Here is a 19,958-nt window from a genome sequence, read left to right on the forward strand (position 1 = left end):
TCCCTTAACAGAATCGCCCATTGCAGGGATGGGCGTATTAATCACAATGACCATCCGTCTTAATCACTGAGTTCACAATGACCGCTCCTCTTCCAGCTCCTCTTAATCGACTGTTCACTGCCCCCCGGGAGCTCTGACGTGGTCGCTTCTGTAACTCCCGCCGCTGAAGTGCCAATCAAGGTTTATGGTTACAAGGACACGAAGAAGCGCTGCCGTGCGTCCAAAGAAATCCCCTGAGAAAAGAGACACTGTGTTTTGCACCGGCCGACAAAGCCGAGGTCAGTTTTCTTTGCTTACCTTAAAACGAATCGCCAGCTTAGCGCACTTTTTTTTTCTTTTTTAACTTTCCCCTTTTTTTTCTCCACAGCATTATTAGATCAGGACAGATATGGCCAGATGCCACACGGACTGCATCGAGAAGCCCGTCTGTGCCGCTTTACAGAAGCTGGGACGGGTGGTCGGCAGACACCCTGGTGGTTCTTCCTGATTCCCCTTTTCGTTTCGGCAGGGCTCGGCAGCGGCTTTTATTTCCTAAAGCAGACCGAAGCCAACGACATCGAGGACCAGTTCACTCCAGTTGGCGGACCCGCAAAGTCAGAGAGGGACCTGGTCAGTCAATATTTCCCCACAAACGAGTCCACTTTCACTCCTCAGAGGCTCATCACCGATGGGTCATTCGCGGCGTTCATTGCTGTAGATCAGAGTGAGAACATCCTGAGTGAAGAAGCGTTACGGAGGTCCTGCGGATTGACAGCGTCATACGAAACATCACAGTGTCCGAAAGTGATCAACTCTTCAACTACATGGACATCTGCGCGCAGAAGTACGGGGCCTGTGTCCCCAATCCGGTGCTTGAAGCTCTGGGGAACAATGCGAGCAACGCAGAAAGCCTCGTCTTCCCATACCCCATGATGAATACGACAACTGGACCGGTGTTTCTGGGGATGACACTTGGTGGAGTGAAAACGGACGATAACGGGACAGTGCTGAGTGCGAAAGCCATCCGAGTGGTCTACTATCTGAAGGAGAGCGAGGCGAACCGGAGTGAAGTGTGGCTGAGGGAGTTCATGCGGGTCTTCTCTGAAAATGACACCGACTTTGAGATGAAACTGAATCAGGTAACGCAAGCTTGTGCGCGTGCGCGGGAATGACAGGCTGTGTAACCTTCGTGTTTCTACTAAATCAACAAGTGCGCATTGTAATTATTTTATGTGGTGTTTTAATCAGACTGGAACAAACACGGCTAGATCGAGAAACCACCCTCTTAAAAAAAAAGAAGGTGCCGGAGTGGTTCTTCAGAGCGATGCCAAAGGGTAACCATTTTTGTCTCCCAAAGAACCCAACTACATAAAAATCCAAAACGAACCTTTATTAATACAGATCCAAAACAGACATAACCGATAATAACAAATTTGTGACATACCAAAGGGTCATTATTTTTAAAGGGACTCTTACACTGTACACAGTAATACAGGCTATATTCAGTTTTACTTAATCTGTTAGTATCCCGCTAATAGCCAACCACATATACATTAACTATTTCATGTTTTTTGCCTTCATATTGGGAGGTTTTTCAAAGCACAACTTCATACGCAAAGAAACCCTTCCCAAAATGAAATGGTGCTACAATGAACTATCCATCCAAAAACCATAAAGTACCAAAGAACGGGGATTTTTAAGAGTGTCGGCTACTTCATTTTCTGACAAGACCTCACCGGTAGAGCGCTGCGTTATTCCGGAGCACATCCTGGCTCTGGTCAGAATTACCATTAAGCATTTGATTTATTATACATTTAAAAGCAGCCCGGTAATTAATTAATTAATTATGTTGTTGCCTTACAGCAACATGTACAATTAGTCAGATGTCGTATCCGCCACTATTTCATTTCATCCTTTCAGCTGACCTTAAATGGAAATACCAAATCGCAGCGTGTGAATGAGCGCCCGGCTGTGGGCTGGCATTAGGCCGGGACTGGTTATGGCATATGCCGCATGATAGGCTCCAGCTATTCACCTTTGGATTAAAAAAATAACTGATAATTTTAAGTAGATTAAGACTAAATTAAATGTTTGTCTTAAAATCTGTTGGTCCAAGTTGTCTAGCATATAGTGCCTTTCCTATCTATCTATCTATCTATCTATCTATCTATCTATCTATCTATCTGTCATCCAGGACCGGCTCCTGCCAGCCCCCGCACGCTTGCTTAAAATTGGATTCAGCCAGTATGAACACATAGATAAGTCGGTAATCAGCCTCCCGCTTGAAAAATACGTCATCATCGCTTTAAAACCCATATATCCACCTTTTCATTAAAATCGTAGAGTGACGGGGTGCCCCCATTATTACAGCAGGAGAGCAAGTCAGGCATCAAATGTAGAGGGAATCGCACATGGACGATGAGTTTTTTTTTTACCTTAACTGGAGCCGCGCTGGGTGATTTTTATATATTGCAGATTAATTGGTTGAATTATACAGTTGGTTTGTTTTATGTTAAAGTAAGTAGTACACTTATATTACAGATTAAATAATTAAGTTACCGTTCATTATTTTGTGTTGTAATTTTACTTACAGAGTAACAGTACAGTGTGTTACAAAACAGTGCTGACAAAATCAAGGAAAGTAACTTGACTAGATAAACTGCACCGCTCCGCTGAAAATCAAATAAAAAACTGGAATGTAACTGGTTATTCTGCAAAACACACTCAATGCTTAATAAATACAACAAAATAAAAAAATAAAATAATTAACTGTGAACTAGATGTAGGTAATATATTAAAAAAATCTGTACTTGATCTCTCAAAATTAAATAAAGAACAGTAATGTAACCTGGTCATCCACAATTTACACTCTACCACTGCTCGGTAAATAAAATAAAATAAAACAATGATCTGTAACTAAACCAGATAATCTGTTATGTATTATAAAAAAAAAGTACTGGTCCTCTGAAAATTAAGAAATGTAAAATAGTTAATCGGCAATGCAATATACTGTACAACTTCTCTGTAAATAAAATAAAACAATTAACAGTAACTTAATTAGATAAACTATAATGTAATATAAAAAAACTGCACTGATCCTCTGAAAATTAAATATGGAACTGTAATGTAACAAGTTTATCAGCAACATACACTGCTTGGTAATAAAATAAAATAAAATAATGAAGTGTAATTAAACTAGACAATCTGTAATATATTATAGAAGCTGTACTGGTCCTACTAAAATTATTTAAGTAAATAACTTTAACTTGTTCATGAAAACAACATAATACACTGCACTAAATAAAGTAAAATAAAATAAAATAGTGAACTTAAACTAAACTTGGTAATTTGTAATATAGTATATTATAATAAATATACTCTTTATTTGAAAAATAAATTAAGAACTGTAATTAATGTGTAATCTGTTCCTCTGATAATTCATTAAATAAAGAACTGTAACAAAACTTGTTCATCAAAATAACATAAAAGACTATACTGCTCCTTTGGAAATAAAAAATAAAAAAATTAGCTGTATCTATATAATCTGTAACATATTATAATAAACATATTGATCCTCTGAAAATTAAGTAAATAAAAAACTATAACTTGCTACATTAGCAACATAATACACTATACTGCTCTTCTGTAAATAAAATTTAAAAAATAAAAATAAAAAAGTGCGCTCCCTTCGACTTTCTCGTATACTGAGATTGAGGAAAAGGTCATCAGAACCAGTTCCAGTTGCACAATATTTCTCAAATATCACATGTCTTTGTTTCTCATCATAACTAATTGATAATATCGACACACAAACATATATCTCTATTTATAATCAAACTTTATATTAAAATGATATTTTCGCACTTAGGGTGGTCGAAAACGGTAGTAGAATTTGTTCATGAATACATAATCATTACCGAGATCACGTGCAAAATAAAAAGAGTTAGAGTCACCTAAAAACATAAAAAAGTTTTAGTATTATATAATATTTGTTACAATAAATTGCAATAGGTAAGTCTGCATTTAGCTACCTTTAATTATAATAAAGAAGGCGGAAATAAAAAAAAATCATAAAATTAAATGTATTACCAGGGACACGACGATGGGGTCGTAGCAGCTGTTCCCATTACATCTTTATATTTACGTGGCATGGTCAATGTTTACACGTCATTGTTAAACTGATTATGTATAAAATAAAATTAAATGAGTAATAGTAATTGAAAGAATATGCGTTATATTGAATACAGTTTTTAATATCGTGTCCACATGTATTTTTCCATGATACAAAAAATTCGGTTGGTTGTTTAAATAAAATACTACTTCCGGTTGAGTAATTTTTTCAAATTTCATATCTTCTTGCTTTTTATCATTATAGATAACTATACAAAATTTGAATAATCTTCTGTAATTATCGCGAAAGTATATTCAGTTAAAGTATCCCAAAAGTTGATAGGATTCCTTATTTTTGATATAAAGCAGGTGTACTAAACTCATTGACCGAGGCATTGACATTCTCCAACCCGCTACATCCTAACACAGTATCACGGGGTTCTGCTGGGGCCAATCCCAGCCAGCACAGGGCGCAAGGCAGGAACAAACCCCGGGCAGGGCACACACACCAAATGCACACTTGGGACAATTTAGGATCGGCAACGCACCTAATCTGTATGTCTTTGGACTGTGGGAGGAAATCCACGCAGACATGGAGACAACATGCAAAACCCCACGCAGGGAGGACCCGGGAAACGAACCCAGGACTCATTACTTCGAGACAGTAGCGCTACCACCGCGCCACCCCTAACTATAAGTAATCTGTTATATTTTATGGAAACTACTGGCCCTCTGAAAATGAATGGACGAGCTATAACAAAGCTAGCTAATTAAAACACTGTACGGATTCTCCATAAATAAAATAACATAACACAAATCGATAAAATATAGTTTAATGTGTGGCTGCTCAACAAATAAAAGACATGAAAATTAAAACAAGTGCTGGTTAATTTACAGTTGATTTCCTTAGAGCCGCAGTCCCGAGTGTCCTCACATGTTGCAGATAAACTCAGTTTGCTGCACTTCTTTATTTTATTTCACTTTTAGAGGCGCCTCACTGGTGCTGCAGCATACGGCAGATTAACTCGCTAAATTACGTTGCTTCATATTTTTTAAGTAAGTTTCTCCCCACGGTAATTTTTCCCATTCGTGACCCTTCTCCCCCCATAACTTAAAAATGAAAGAAAGAAAAAAAAATAGTGTTAAGTGGGCAGAAATGTCAACGAGCAGAGGGTTTCCAAATGTCGGAGGTGTACAAATATACTGAACAGGACTGAAGGTCGGCACTTTAAGGGGTGTCTGCTGCGCGCCTTCATGAATTTCTAAGTCTGCGTGTTGTTGCTCTTGACATCACACTCCATCATTCATTTATTATTTTCATCGTGATGCTTCTTGTCATTTGTTCTCAGCCTTTTCTATTCTTTCTTATTCGGTCTGTCAGGAGAAGATTATCCAAACGTTCTGAATTAACACTCACTCCTGGAGTTTTCATTATTAACTGGTTTATTTATAATATTACAGTAATACGGAAAACAGCCTCCGACTAGGTTAAGACAAATAAAGGGTCTTCTGCAGGCAAAACACACTTTCACCAATATTTGATAAAGTTCTTATTAAATAAAATGAGTTTTGCGGTGAACAATGACAAGCAACTGAAAGAGAAACAACAGGAATTATTCGAGCAGTGCATAAAATATATATATAAAAAAATAATTAAAAATTGAAAAAAACGGTGTAAATGAGTAACATAATTAAGCATATACATTGGGGTTCACTGTTCAGTTTCCATTTGTATTCCTGTGAGTTTCTTCAGACAGGTGACAGACATGCACCCAAATGGACTGGTGGTCCCAAACTACCCCAGTATGAGACTGCCCTGTGAGTGAATGGGGGTCTTTTATTGAATTCAGTGCCTGCAACCTTGTGTGGAAAAAGTGGGTTTAGAAAATGGAAGAGGGGTGGGCAGAGTATGTGACTGGAGAGACTAAATGTGGACAAAAAAACAAAAATAAAACTACAAGAACCAGAATCCTTTTATGATACTATTAGTGGGGAAAGGTGTGTCTCCACATACTTTAACAAATACAACACAACACAATTTATACGGACAGGCAGTTCTCTTTATTTAGCAAGAGCAGCCAATGACACAACTGTTTACATCAGTTATGCAATAATAAACACATAAGTATATAAAATTGAACTTTTAAGATCAGATTTTGCAAAATGATACTGAAAATGGAATTATTAGAAAAGCTAGGGATTTCAAGAAAATATAATTATTTTTTCAGTTAGAAGTTAAGATGTGGCAAATAAGGGCAGTAAGACTTATTGTAAACTAGCTGTGCTACCCGTCTAGAACGAGAAGAAATCTCAGTAATCAACGTAGACTTCAGTATTAACATCTGCAGGGCACCATCTGTTGGAATGTATTTTGTAAGGCATCAGGTAATTAAGTACATTGCATTAGTCATGTGAATTATAATCCATCATGTCAATCATGAAATCTGCGAGGTTTGATTTAAGAATAAATTATATTCAGTAGAATGCCCAGTGGGGCTGGGCAGACTATTGGCCTTGGAACCCCTGCAGATTTTATCAGCCTAATTGGAGTTTTTTTTTCTGTCTTACCAGCCATCTGACCTTACCTTGTTGTGTTGTTATTTATTCTTTAATGTTATTGCTGGGTGGCACGGTGGCACAGTGGGTAGCACTGCTGCCTTGCAGTTAGGAGACCTGGGTTTGCTTCCCACGTCCTCCCTGCATGGAGTGTGCATGTTCTCCCTTTGTCTGCGTGGGTTTCCTCCGGGTACTCCGGTTTCCTCCCACAGTCTAAAGACATGCAGGTTAGGTGCATTGGTGATTCTAAATTGTGCTTTGTGTGTGTGTGTGTGCCCTGTGGTGGGCTGGTGCCCTGCCCAGGGTTTGTTTCCTGTCTTGCGCCCTGTGTTGGCTGGGATTGGCTCCAGCAGACCCCCATGACCCTGTAGATAGGATATAGCAGGATGGATGGATGTTATTGCTTGTTTTTAATTATTTTTTGTCATCTTGTAAGGCAATTTGGGCTACATATATGAAAATGTGCTATATAAATAAATGTTGTTGGTGTTGTCATTCCAACAGATGGCACACCACATACATCTGTACTAATAAAATGAATTACTACAAATATTTGTGATGCACAATCTGTTGGAATCACAAACCCAATGCATATGTCTCTATTATATACCATTTGGTATGGGATATCTAAAAGCAGTGTTAATGCTTGAGATGTGCCATCTGTTAGAATGACAGAGACACAGCAACGAGACAGACACAGACACACAGACACTTACCCTTTTACTAGCTGTGCTACCTGTCTAAACAGCTAAGTAATGAACTTAGACCTCAGCATCAATGTTTGCAATGCATTACCTATTTAAATGTATTTTGTAATGCATCTAGTCATAAAATACATTACATTTGTCATTCCAACAGATGACACAACACAAACATTTGTAGCAATTAAGTACATTACAACACATATTTGTGATGCACCATCTGTTGAAATGACAAATGCATTGCATGTGTCTCTGTTTTTTGCCATTTGGTATGAGTTTCATAATAGCAGTGTTAATGTTTGTGATTCAAAGATCTGTAGGAAAGACAGAATGACAGAGACATAGCAACAGGATGGACACAGACAATTAACGCATTTACTAGTTGTGCTACCCATCTAAGAAGAGTTGAAATCTAAGTAGTCAATATAGACCTCAGAATTAATGTTTGCAGTGCACCATACAGCGCATATGTCTCTATTATATGGCGTGGGTTTCATAAAAGCAGTGTTATTATTTGTGATGCACCATCTGTTGGAATGACAGAGACAAAGCAACTGGACGTATGCACAGACAGTCACGTAGACACTTATACTTTTGTTAAGAAAGGTATCATTTTGTTTTTTAGGTCTCTTATTTTACGTCTTTATCAAGACAAGATGAGTTTGAAGCCAACTCCAAGAAGGTGATCCCTCTGTTTTCCATCACCTACTTCCTTGCAATATTCTTTTCAATTGTATCATGTTTAAGGTATGTATTGTGCAAATGTTATCAGGAATGGTATTAAGACCAATTAAAAGAAAAGTAAAAAAAAAAATGGTGCCATGAAGACATAAAAATTGTGTTTTCTGTATATAGTGAGAAGTCAAGTAAAATGACACCTTTTATTGGCTAACGAAAAAGATTACAATATGCAAGCTGTCAAGGCGACTCAGGCCCCTTCTTCAGGTAAGATGTATACTGAAGAAGGGGCCTGACATACCTTGAAAGCTTTCACATTGTAATCTTTTTTAGTTAACCAATAAAAGGTGTAATTTTGGTTGACTTCACACTACATTCATAATGGCTAACATGGTACAACACCCTAGTACTATTTTCTGTATATTAAATACACTATAAATTATTTGAAATCTATAGTATGCTGTTTCTAGAAGCGCAGCTGAACAGTTCATAAAGGAAACAGGGTCATAAACTACCAATAGGGTGGTAGTATCCCTCCGGTGGAAGTCTCATTTGTAGTTCTGCAGGGTATATTAGGAGCTGTTGTCCTGCGTGACAGCTCTGGTGGGGACATTGGGTGACTCCAGGGGGAGCTGCAGGGGAACAATATTCCTACTTTGGGGGATTTCTGCCTGGCCCGGATATGCGACTGATGTGTAATGACCCCTGAAATACTCCCAGGTCCAGCATAAAAGACACCACCTTGTCTGCATCAGGCAGTCAGAGTTGGGAGTGGGTGGAGGACACTCGTAGGGTAGCAGTGGAAGGAAATGGAAGGGGACCAGTTGTAGTTGTCATTATTGTGCTGGACTGATTTAATTTTGTAAAGGAATTATTGTATTAAACATACTTTTATTTTACCTGAAATTGTGTTTGGCTGAGTTGTATCTGGTGTTCAGAGCTCTTGGGCACCCTCTGGTGGCCACACTATCTATCTATCTATCTATCTATCTATCTATCTATCTATCTATCTATCTATCTATCTATCTATCTATCTATCTATCTATCACATAGTACCCTTCATTATCTATATCTATTTATTATCATATAGTGCCTTTCATGTCTATCTAGCTATCTAAAACATCAAGTTGTAGTGGACAACATGTATGGGCTGGTGTCTCAGCTGGAATCGGACCCAGTTCCTTAACCAGCTAAAGGTCAATACAATAGAGAAATCTGGGGAGGCTTCATTTCAGGGCTGTATGCTCCACATGCCTACTAGCTGGCAGAATTCCTGGGCTTCAGTACCCACTTGGATGCCTGTAGGGAATGCTGGGATTTGTAGTCCAGTACTGCAGATCTGTTGGAGATCGTGGGTGCTGCCAGGGGATGCTGAAGGGAGTTACACTCCCTACTTTATGGGACTTCCGTATAATCCAAAAGTAATTCCAATAGGTGATCAATCAATCAATCAACATTTATTTATATAGCACATATTCATCCAAAAAAAAATGTAGCTCAAAGTGCTTTAGAAAATGAATAGAAAAATAGAAGACACAATAAAAAATAAACATAAGTCAACATTAATTAACATAGAATAAGTAAGGTCCGATGGCCAGGGTGGACAGAAAAAAAAAAAAACCTCCAAGAGCTGGAGAAAAAAAATAAAATCTGTAGGGGTTCCAAACCAAGAGACCGCCCAGTCCCCTCTGGGCAGTCTACCTAACATAAGTCAAACAGTCCTCTTTGTATTTATTTGTGATGTCCTGACAATGGAAGTACTCCCGGGTCTTCAATAAAAAGAACCGCACCGCCTTGTCCAGGCAAGTCAGAACTGGGAGAGGAGACGGGCAACACTCTCCTAGGGGGAGCAGCAGGGAAGAGAGGAGAAGAATGTTTGAAATTATAGTACGGGGGTATTTCTTTAAAATAAAAACCTTTATTTTGAACCTAGCACTTGCCTGTACATTTGTGCTTGGGTTTGGGGGTTCTATAGTGCCCCCTGTTGATCACAAAGTATACTTCTGTTATAAAGGTAAAATTGCCTCTTTTGAAGAAAGTAGACTGATGGTGGAACAGTTTTGTCTCCAAACGCTCATTGTACTTAAAGAATAATATTTCAGTGTTAGTTAAATATTTACTAGTGAACAGTGTTACAAAAAGAAGAGTGTGAATAATTATTCATGTGTAGAATTACATGCACTACACATGAAAGTGAAAAAGTCAAAAGTGCCATTAGTTTTTAGTAGAAGTTCATATTACATGGCCTGTGTGTTTAGTTTTACAACAACATAATGTCTCAAAGAGGATCCTGATGAAATCTTGAGGTTTACTTCACAGAAACAGTATGACTATTTTTCCACTAATTCATTTTAAAGATAATTTTTTTGTTACTGATAAGAATTTCTTAACACATTTATTCGTATTGATTTCGCTCATGTGCAGTAAGTACTGTATCTATTGATTATTCATATTTAAATAACAATATTAACAGGTCTAGAAGCAGAACATGGGACATTTGAGATTAATTGACTAACAATTGTGCAGTGCCTGATATTTTAGTAGCATTTTACCAACTAGAGTTTTTAAATAGCTGTCGTGTTTAATGAAGCAACATGAATTTTCAACATTAATTATTAATATTTTTGATCCAGTTTCATTTCCTTTATAATCATCAAAGAGTTGAAGAACATACACCTAAAATCAACATTTTCATAAAAGTATTTATATACATATAGTGACTTCAGAAATTATTCAGACCCCTTCATGTTTTCATATTGTAACATGTTGCAGCTGTAATAAGCGAGAGAACACAGAGGAAAAGGTTTGGGGATCCACCCCGTATATTGTGGCAGAGCAAAATAAATCAGCGAGTACTCACAAAGGACTGAGTCCAAATAGCACTGAATGGGGAGGAGAGGTGTGTGGCTTTTATAGGCGGTGTGCAGGAAGAGGCGGGTCCGTCAGGGAAGTGGCGGTAGTGAGGTCAGCAGGAGGGCGTGGTCTGGACAGGAATACAAAAGTTGATGCCGGTTTAGCTGAGTTTCCCTTCTGATGATCTGTAGAAGAGGGAGAGAAGAGGTAAGGGTAAGGAGTCGGCCGTTACAAGTGCACTACATCAACCCCAGAGCTGACATCTTATCAGGGTCGAATTACCCATAAGGCCAACCTAGGCGATGGCCTAGGACGCAGCAGTCAGGGGGGCGTATACAGTATACAGAAAAAATAACAACCATATATTTATAAATTTCTCAGTATTATTTTGAAAAGGCCTTATAAAATGCTGTTTTTTTAAATTTACATCCATATATATTAAATAAATTGAGCGGTACATTTATGTTGCCCATCTCTACAGTTTGCGCTGTCTTGCTCAGTCACAGGCAGAAAGCATTTGCTATTTGTCTCTCACACACTCGGCGTAAACCATGTGTTAAAGGAAAATTCCAGATTTGGCGTTACAATAGTGATTCCAAGTGATTCATTACGCTCATATCGCCTGACTTCTACATATCTACTGATCGTAGGTACGTAAAATATATCATTACTACTTTTATATACTGTTTAGTTTACTCAGGACCGTAAGCCTGAAAGCCGGACTCGACTTCAATGAAACAACTGAAGCCTTTTCATGGACAAAAGCACGAAGGAAGAAATTCTAGTAGGTATTTAAGATGACTTGAAGAAATTCGATGGAAAGTTCTTTTGCAGGTGTTAATGTTATGCAATTTCATAAGCAGTGTAGTAGTGTAGTTTTGAATTAAAAATATAATGTGGTTCAAGGATTATAGAGATTGTATTAAGTGCTTATATGTTTCAAAAATAAACTATTACATATTAAGTTGAAAATTCTAAATCAACTTTTGGGGTTTCGGGCACAGAATTATGTGCTTTGGCCTAGGGTGTAGAAATGTGTAAATCCGGACCTGCATCTTACCCTGTTACGCCCTTTTACTGTCTCCTATACGCACATGTGTGACACAGCCTTATGCTAAAGTCATTTAAATTAATTTTTCCCCTACATCAGGCAACATTCAATACCCCAGAATGAAAAAAAAAAAACAGGATTTAAAGAATGTTTGCAAATTTATTAAAAATGAAAACAGAAATCTGTCATTGACGTAAGTGTTCAAACCCTTTTTTGCGACACTTGAAATTTGGCTCAGATAGATAGATAGATAGATAGATAGATAGATAGATAGATAGATAGATAGATAAAAGGGGACATTCACATACTCCAGCAGCAGCATACTGATAAAAACAATATTAATTAAAGAGCAATAAAAGCGCAGTGCAAGTAAAAAAAAGTACGGTGGAGAGTGTGAGGCAGGTATAACAGTCTATAATCTTGTGTAGTGCTAATGTTTACCCACCCGGGTGGATTTGAAGAGTCGCATAGTGTGGGGTCTCCTCAGTCTGTCAGTGGAGCAGGACGATGACAGCAGTCTGTCGCTGAAGCTGCTCCTTTGTCTGGAAATGATCCTGTTCAGTGGATGCAGTGGATTCTCCATGATTGACAGGAGCCTGCTCAGCACCTGTCGCTCTGCCACGGATGTCAAACTGTCCAGCTCCGTGCCTACAATAGAGCCTGCCTTCCTCACCAGTTTGTCCAGGCGTGAGGCGTCCCTCTTCTTTATGCTGCCTCCCCAGCGCAACACTAAATAGAAGAGGGCGCTCATCACAACCGTCTGATAGAACATCTGCAGTATCTTATTGCAGATATTGAAGGACGCCAGCCTTCTAAGGAGGTATAGTCGGCTCTGTCCTCTCTTCCACAGAGTATTGGCAGTCCAGTCCAATTTATCATCCAGCTGCACTCCCAGGTATTTATAGGTCTGCTCCCTCTGCACACAGTCACCTCTGATGATTACGGGGTCCATGAGGGGCCTTGGCCTCCTAAAATCCACCACCAGCTCCTTGGTTTTGCTGGTGTTCAAGTGTAGGTGTTTTCCATTGATCTTTGTTGTGATATTTTTACACCGTGTTTGGAGTCCACCTATGGTCAATTCAATTGACTGGACTGATTAAGAAAGACACACAGCTGTCTGTAGAAGGTCCCACAGTTGAGCAGTAGGGACCAGGAGACTAGCCAGGGTTGGGGGAAAGCTGAACAAAGCAAAGCACAGAGATATCGTTAATAAAAAAAACCTGCTCCAGAACACTCTGGACCTCAGATTGGGCTTGAAGGTTCACCTTCCAACAGGACAAAGCAAAAACAACACAACAGTAGCTTAGGGACCACTCTGGGAATATCCTTGAGTGTACCAGCCAGAGTCCAGAGCTAAATCCAATCAAACATCTCTGGAGAGACTTGAAAATAACTGACAACTGACAGTCTCCATCCAACCTGACCGAGCCTGAAAGGATCTACAGAGAAGAACGGTAGGAAATCTTCAAATTCTGATGTGTCAGACTTAAGAAGACACCAGGTTGTAATTACCAGCTAAAGGGGCTCCAATGAAAGGTCTGAAGATATTTCAGTTTTTTAATTTTTTAATAAATTTGCAAAAAATTCCCAAATTCTATTTTCGCTTTGCAATTGTGGAGAGAAAACCAATACATTTAAGTGATTTTAACACAGGACTGCAACATAACAATGTGAAAGAAGTGAAGGGTCTGAATGCTTTCTGGATCCACTGTAGTAGGTATATTGAGATTAGGGTGCAGGGAAGCAGTGATGTGCTTTTCAATTGCTGTCTCTTAGTAATTTAAAAATGTTAATATTTTCAGGTTTGATTGTGTAAGAAACAAGGCCTGGGTTGCAGCTTTTGGAGTTTTCTCCGCTGGCCTCTCTGTCCTCTCTGGATTTGGTTTGCTCTTATACTGTGGCATGCCTTTTGCGATGACCGTGGCGAATTCTCCATTTCTCATTCTGGGTAAGAATCACACAAGTTTCATATTTTTATTTTGTTGACCAAATGAAGAAAGAGTGAAATCATTGTTTGCTGCACTCCAATAATCAAGCACATCACTCTTGTCATAATACAATTCTCAGTGTTTTGAAGAGAGCGGATACAAGGACTAAAACTGTTAAATTTAACTCCTCTAGGGCAGATTTTTAGTAGATGTGGCAAAGTCTATGGAGGATGGACTGGGATAAAGTTTTAAATGTAGAGACAGTTGAGAAGAAGTGGAACAGTTTTAAAAATGTTTATATATAATGCAGGACAGGTACTTACCTAAATTTGCAATTATTAAGAAATTCAATAAACTCCAAATTGGATTAATAAAGATTCGAAAAAGAAGTTGCAAAAGAAAAAAACTGATAAGGCTTACAAGATTAATAACTCCGATGTGAATTGTAGGGCATATGAGAACATGAGGACAACTATTAAGAAGGTGTGGTCATCCAAGGGAATAACAGGCTTGCAAAGAACACATTTTTGGGGTGCCCAACCTGGACATCCCTATTTCCAAACACATGATGGTGTAAGAAGGAAACAAAATAGTTTCCACACAAAATAAAGTGGCTGTCCGTTAATCAAGCCTATCTAGTCTGCCTTGGTGAATTTGTGAAGCACCTTAGCTCTGGTCAGTTCATGAAGAAAGGACACCCCCCTCTGGGCAGTTGCATTTTTATAGCCCAGGGTCTAGAAAGGGTGGACTCAGTTCGCCTCACTGTGTGGTTTCTCTGTACTGTGGAGACAGAAAAAGACAAGACAGTTAATGGCAGTGCCCCCTCTCGGCTCAGGGTGGTATCACATACCTGGGAAGAACTTGAAGGGTGATCCTTATATGCGCATGCATGACAAAGGACATTAGGCAGGTTAATAAACAGTTAGAGAGGAATATAGCAGATAAGGTAAAATATGACCCAAAGAGATTCGTTCAGTATTGTAGTAGTAAATGAACAGTCAAGAAGGAGGTGAAGTGCATCAAGAATAGTAAAGGGGAATTAAAAGATACAGACAGTGAAATAGTGGATGCTCTAAACTTGCATTTTTCTGAGGTCTTTACATGTGAGGAAGTGGTGTGAGACTTGCCTGGACACCACCAGTTGGAAACCACATCTTTATAAAACTCATGCGTTTATTTAGCACCACTATACACAGGTTTCAGTCCCGAACAACACACAAAGCACTTAGCAATAATCCCCACAATGAACCTTCTCTTTCTCTCAGTCCTACGCTGCCTCTATTCTCCTCCTGGGAGCTTCGTCCTACTCACACTCCCAACTCTGGCTCTCAGACTGTAAGGAGGCGGCGACTTTTATTCCCGCCCGGATCTGCTCCAGGTGGCTGGTGACGATCTTCTGGCAGCACTTCCTGGTTTGGCGGAAGTGCTGCCCTTTGCCCCAGAAGCACTCCGGGCGTCCCTGGCAGGTTCATCCGCCATCTTGCTTGGTGTGGCGGAAGTGACGGTTCTCCAGGTCCTATGAGGCTTGAGGCGGCCCCTGGCAGTGGCCACGGGTCCTAATGGGTTAAAATCTTTTTGTCCCTTTCCCGTGGTCCTATTTTATCCAGGACGGTTGCCCTCTCATGACCTGGAAGCTATACATGTCTCTTTCCGGTCCCTCCAGGCATCTTGGCCAGGTAATGACCCTGGCAATCTGCCACAGTGGATAACCTCCTAGAGGTAAAAGGGACTACTAAGGAGAAGCTTAGTGATATGGAAATAGTAGATGGAGAAGAACTGTTCAAATAGGCTGCAAAATACCAAATCCCCATGACCAGATAATATTTATCCTTGAGTTCTTAAGGAGGTTAGCGAGTACAGATATAAACCCTTGACACATATTATTAGAAAGTCGCTGCTCACTCATTATATAAAAAGAGTGATCAGGTAGATCCATGCAACCATAGGCCGGTAAACTTAGTATGTATCACAGGTAAATTAATTGAAGGAATTATTAAGAAAAAGATTGAGCAACACATGGCAAGAACAGTAGTTTTACTGATGTGTCAGAATGGCTTAAGAAGAGGGACATTGTGTTTTACTAACAAGCTGGAATTCTATAAGGAAGCAATAAAAGGATAAGATCTAAGTGGAGTATATGATATTATTTATCTCGACTTTCAGAAAACATTTGATAAGGTGTCACATGAAAGGTTCGGCATCAAACTAAAAGAAGTGGGAGTTCAGGGTGTACTATGTAGATGGATGCAGAATTGGCTCAGATGCACAAAGCAATTGGTGATGGTGATGGTGCGAGGAGCCCTATCAGAATTATCTGGCATTAAAAGTGGTGTACCATAGGGGTCAGTGCTGCTATTTTTAATATACTGTACATATATAAATGATTTGGATAGGAATATAAGTAACAAGCTGTTTAAGTTGGCAGATGCTAAATTGTTTCCTTTTCTTTAATTAGCCATGGAATTAAATAACGAGGTTAATTAACAGCAAGAATCAGCTTCTCATTAAGAAAGTGACTGGAGTGAAATTTAGCTGGTCATCTGTTGGCTTGTTTCATGTCATATTTCTATTTAGCTGTCATTTAATGAAGAAAAGAATCAATTCAGAGTACTGAATTCTTAAAAACGGCTATTAAAATGAAGGGAAAAAGAATTTAACTAGCAATGAAAACTGGTCACTGATTAGGAAAAGGGTTAGAATGAAAATCTGTAGCCAGTGTGGCCCTCCGGGCCTGAAGTTTGACACCCCTGCTCTAGCTGATCAAATAGGTCATCATTTCCCACTTTCTTCAACACGTTGCATATGAATTGGTAAGTTTTACTGTAAACATACACAAGTTCTCCTGTCACATTTAAAGCCACATTTCAGCAGCGAGTCAATGAAGTGTTGATTAAGATGGATGTGGTAAAATGAGCACAAAGTGATCATTTGTTTAGTAGTTTTATTATTTTTAGGGCAACCTTTCTTATGCCTGTGTAAATGTGCACTGGTCTAATTAGATCATTACTGGTCAAGCAGCAGCACAGTATTCAGTAGGCGATGACTACAGGATGAATCAGATACAATATAGGAATGGGTTAGGGTTGTGTTTTATTTTGAGAGGGAAACTGATCGCTGGTGAGAGAGGTAATATAGAAGAAGGAGAGGGCAACAACACTTAGGCTGAGCATCTGATAAAGAGCTGGACCGAGTGATATGAAGGCTCTGTGAAGGGGCTGCAATCTGATCTGTCTGAGAGGTAGAGCTGAAGAGGAAGAGGGGTAGAGAACCAGGAGCTACTCAAAGGAGCGAGGCTCAAGATGTGGCAGCATTTGGTGAAGGACAAGATGTCCTGGGAGCTGTGGCATCCATTAGTGGCATTGGTTTGGATCTACTGCGAGTAGTGGATTGGAGATGTGGCAGGATGTGAACTTGAAGTCTTCCCATTGTCCTGATGAGGACAAAAAGAGAATTCAGAGGACATAATAGTTTTACTTCTCCACTTTAGAAAATGTATTTTTTTTTTTGCACTACAACAATCCTGGTTATTTTTATGGCATGGATGTTCTTTAAAAGTATTCTTTGATTGATTTATTTATTGTACCATTTTTGCACTTCAGTTTCCTGTTTTAATAGAAAGACATTCTTCTGATTCTGTACTTGTCTGTTCACTTGCTGTGGTCCATCCTCCGTTATGACTTTTGATGTCCCTGGGTAAAGAAAGGAGTCTATAGCTGTGGGTCTGAAGAGGAATCAAACACTTAATTGATGAATGTCTTGAATCTCATTCGGTAGTCTGCAAACCCACTCCAACCAGACACCACACCATAATGTTTGAATACTCTTGATAATAATTTAAAATATTCTCCTTTTGAAATTGTCTTCCAGGTATCGGAGTGGATGACATGTTCATTATGATTGCTTGTTGGCAGCAAACAAAAGTTCAAGACTCTGTGGAAGATCGCTTAGCTGAGACATACAAAGAGGCCGCTGTCTCCATCACCATCACCACACTGACTGACGTTTTGGCCTTCTACATTGGCATCATGACTCCCTTCCGATCAGTGCAGTCCTTCTGCCTTTACACTGGCACCACCGTTCTCTTTTGCTACTTATTCAACATTACTTTCTTTGGGGCAGTTTTAGCTCTAAATGGTAAAAGAGAGGAGAGTAACAGACATTGGCTACTTTGTATGAAGGTCCCTACAACGTCCCCAGCAGAGTCCTCTAAAGCATACAGCCTCTGCTGTGTAGGGGGTTCATATGACCCATCTACTGGTGCAGAGACTGAACACCCAATGAACCTCTTCTTCAAGAAGTGTTATGGACCTTTTCTGACAAATGTCTGGACCAAAGTATTTGTGGTGCTCTTGTATGCTGGGTACCTAGCAGCCAGCATTTATGGATGTTTCCAGATAAAGGAAGGAATAGATCTTAGAAATCTGGCTTTTGACAAATCCTATATAGTCAGATATTATGACCATGAAGAAGCATACTTTTCAGAATATGGTCCAAATGTAATGGTTGTAATCCCAGAGGAAGTTGCCTACTGGAATAGAACCGTTCGTGAAGATATTGATAACTGCATTGGCAAATTTAAAAACCTTTCATATATTGATCAGAATCTTTCTGTATCCTGGCTTCAGTTTTATGAAGATTTTGCAGAAAAGGCCAACATTAATATAAATAGCCAAACGTCATTCATCGATAATTTAATGATATTTTTTAGGTTTTTTCCAGATTTCAAGCAAGATGTTCATCTTTCAGGGGATGTTATCAATGCTTCTCGTTTTTTCATTCAGACAGTAAACATCAACAATGCAGTTGCTGAAAAAAATATGCTGACTGAGCTAAGAGAGATGGCAGAAAGCTGTGTTGTTCGCCTTGTAGTGTATCACCCGGCCTTCATCTATTTTGACCAGTACTTAGTCATTGTTAACAATACTATCCAGAACATTGCAGTGGCCACTGCGGTAATGTTGCTGATCTCACTTCTGTTGATTCCAAATCCACTTTGTTGTCTGTGGGTGACATTTGCTATCGCATCTGTCATTATAGGTGTGTCAGGATTCATGGCATTCTGGGATGTGAACCTAGACTCCATCTCCATGATCAATTTGGTCATCTGCATTGGCTTCTCTGTCGATTTCTCTGCTCACATCTCCTATGCCTATGTGTCCAACAGGAAACCAAAAGCCAATGATAAAGCAATCGATGCTCTCTATATCCTCGGCTACCCCATTGTACAGGGAGCCATCTCGACAATTCTGGGGGTTGCGGTATTAGCTGCTGCAGAAAGCTACATTTTCAGAACATTTTTTAAAATTATGTTCTTAGTCATTGGTTTTGGCGCTTTCCATGGCATCGTTTTTATTCCAGTGTTTCTCACATTCTTTGGCTTGTGTGCTAAACCCAGTGAATTAAATTGTGAGGAAAAAAGTCGAGCTGAGTTTCAGTGCAGACCCAACGTGGAATTATACAACAGAAATATGGTCCAGTTTAACAACAGTAACGCATCCCTTCGCCACCTTAACAGAAGTAAGATGGATCCTGACTGCCCGTAAAAAGATTGGAAGGTTTTCTGTTTTTGGAGCTTGTTCTTAAAGATTTACTCCCAGCTATCAAAAAGAAGCCATTTCTGTAAGCTTGATGCACCTGCTTGTTTGATAGTAATATGCTTATTTATTTAAAAATTAAGTCAGCTTTTTGGAGGGAATACTACGGTAGAATCAATTAATGTATACCAGGAAATCCGTTCGTTTCTTGAGTTGTTTGTAACCCTGTTTCCATTTGTTACAATATTCAGTACATCCAGGACGTACTTTAGGGACTTTCAAAACTCGACTTGATGTTTTTTTGGAATAAATAAGTGGATAGGACTGGCGAGCTTTGTTGGGCTGAATGGCCTGTTCTCGTCCAGAGTGTTTTTATGTTGTTAGGCAAGATGCTTCACAAACAAGAAGAAACCATTCAGTCCACTTGTCACTCATTTGTTCATCTAATAGCTGAGCTGTCCCAGTGTCTTACCCAAATTCTTCTTAAAGGTTTCTGCTTCAACTCCGTGTGTTGGTAGTTTGTTCCAGTGTCCCGTGACATGTCTTTGCGTATTGAAGTGCTTCCTTA

General features: G+C 39.2%; 1 pseudogene; it reads left to right on the forward strand.

Moving 5' to 3' along the window:
- The first annotated feature begins 323 nt into the window (after window positions 1–323).
- Window positions 324–19,476, forward strand: LOC120529767 (annotated as a pseudogene).
- The last annotated feature ends 482 nt before the right edge of the window (window positions 19,477–19,958 follow it).

This window comes from Polypterus senegalus, chromosome 5 (assembly GCF_016835505.1).
Source record: "Polypterus senegalus isolate Bchr_013 chromosome 5, ASM1683550v1, whole genome shotgun sequence".
Taxonomy (NCBI): Eukaryota; Metazoa; Chordata; class Cladistia; order Polypteriformes; family Polypteridae; genus Polypterus; species Polypterus senegalus.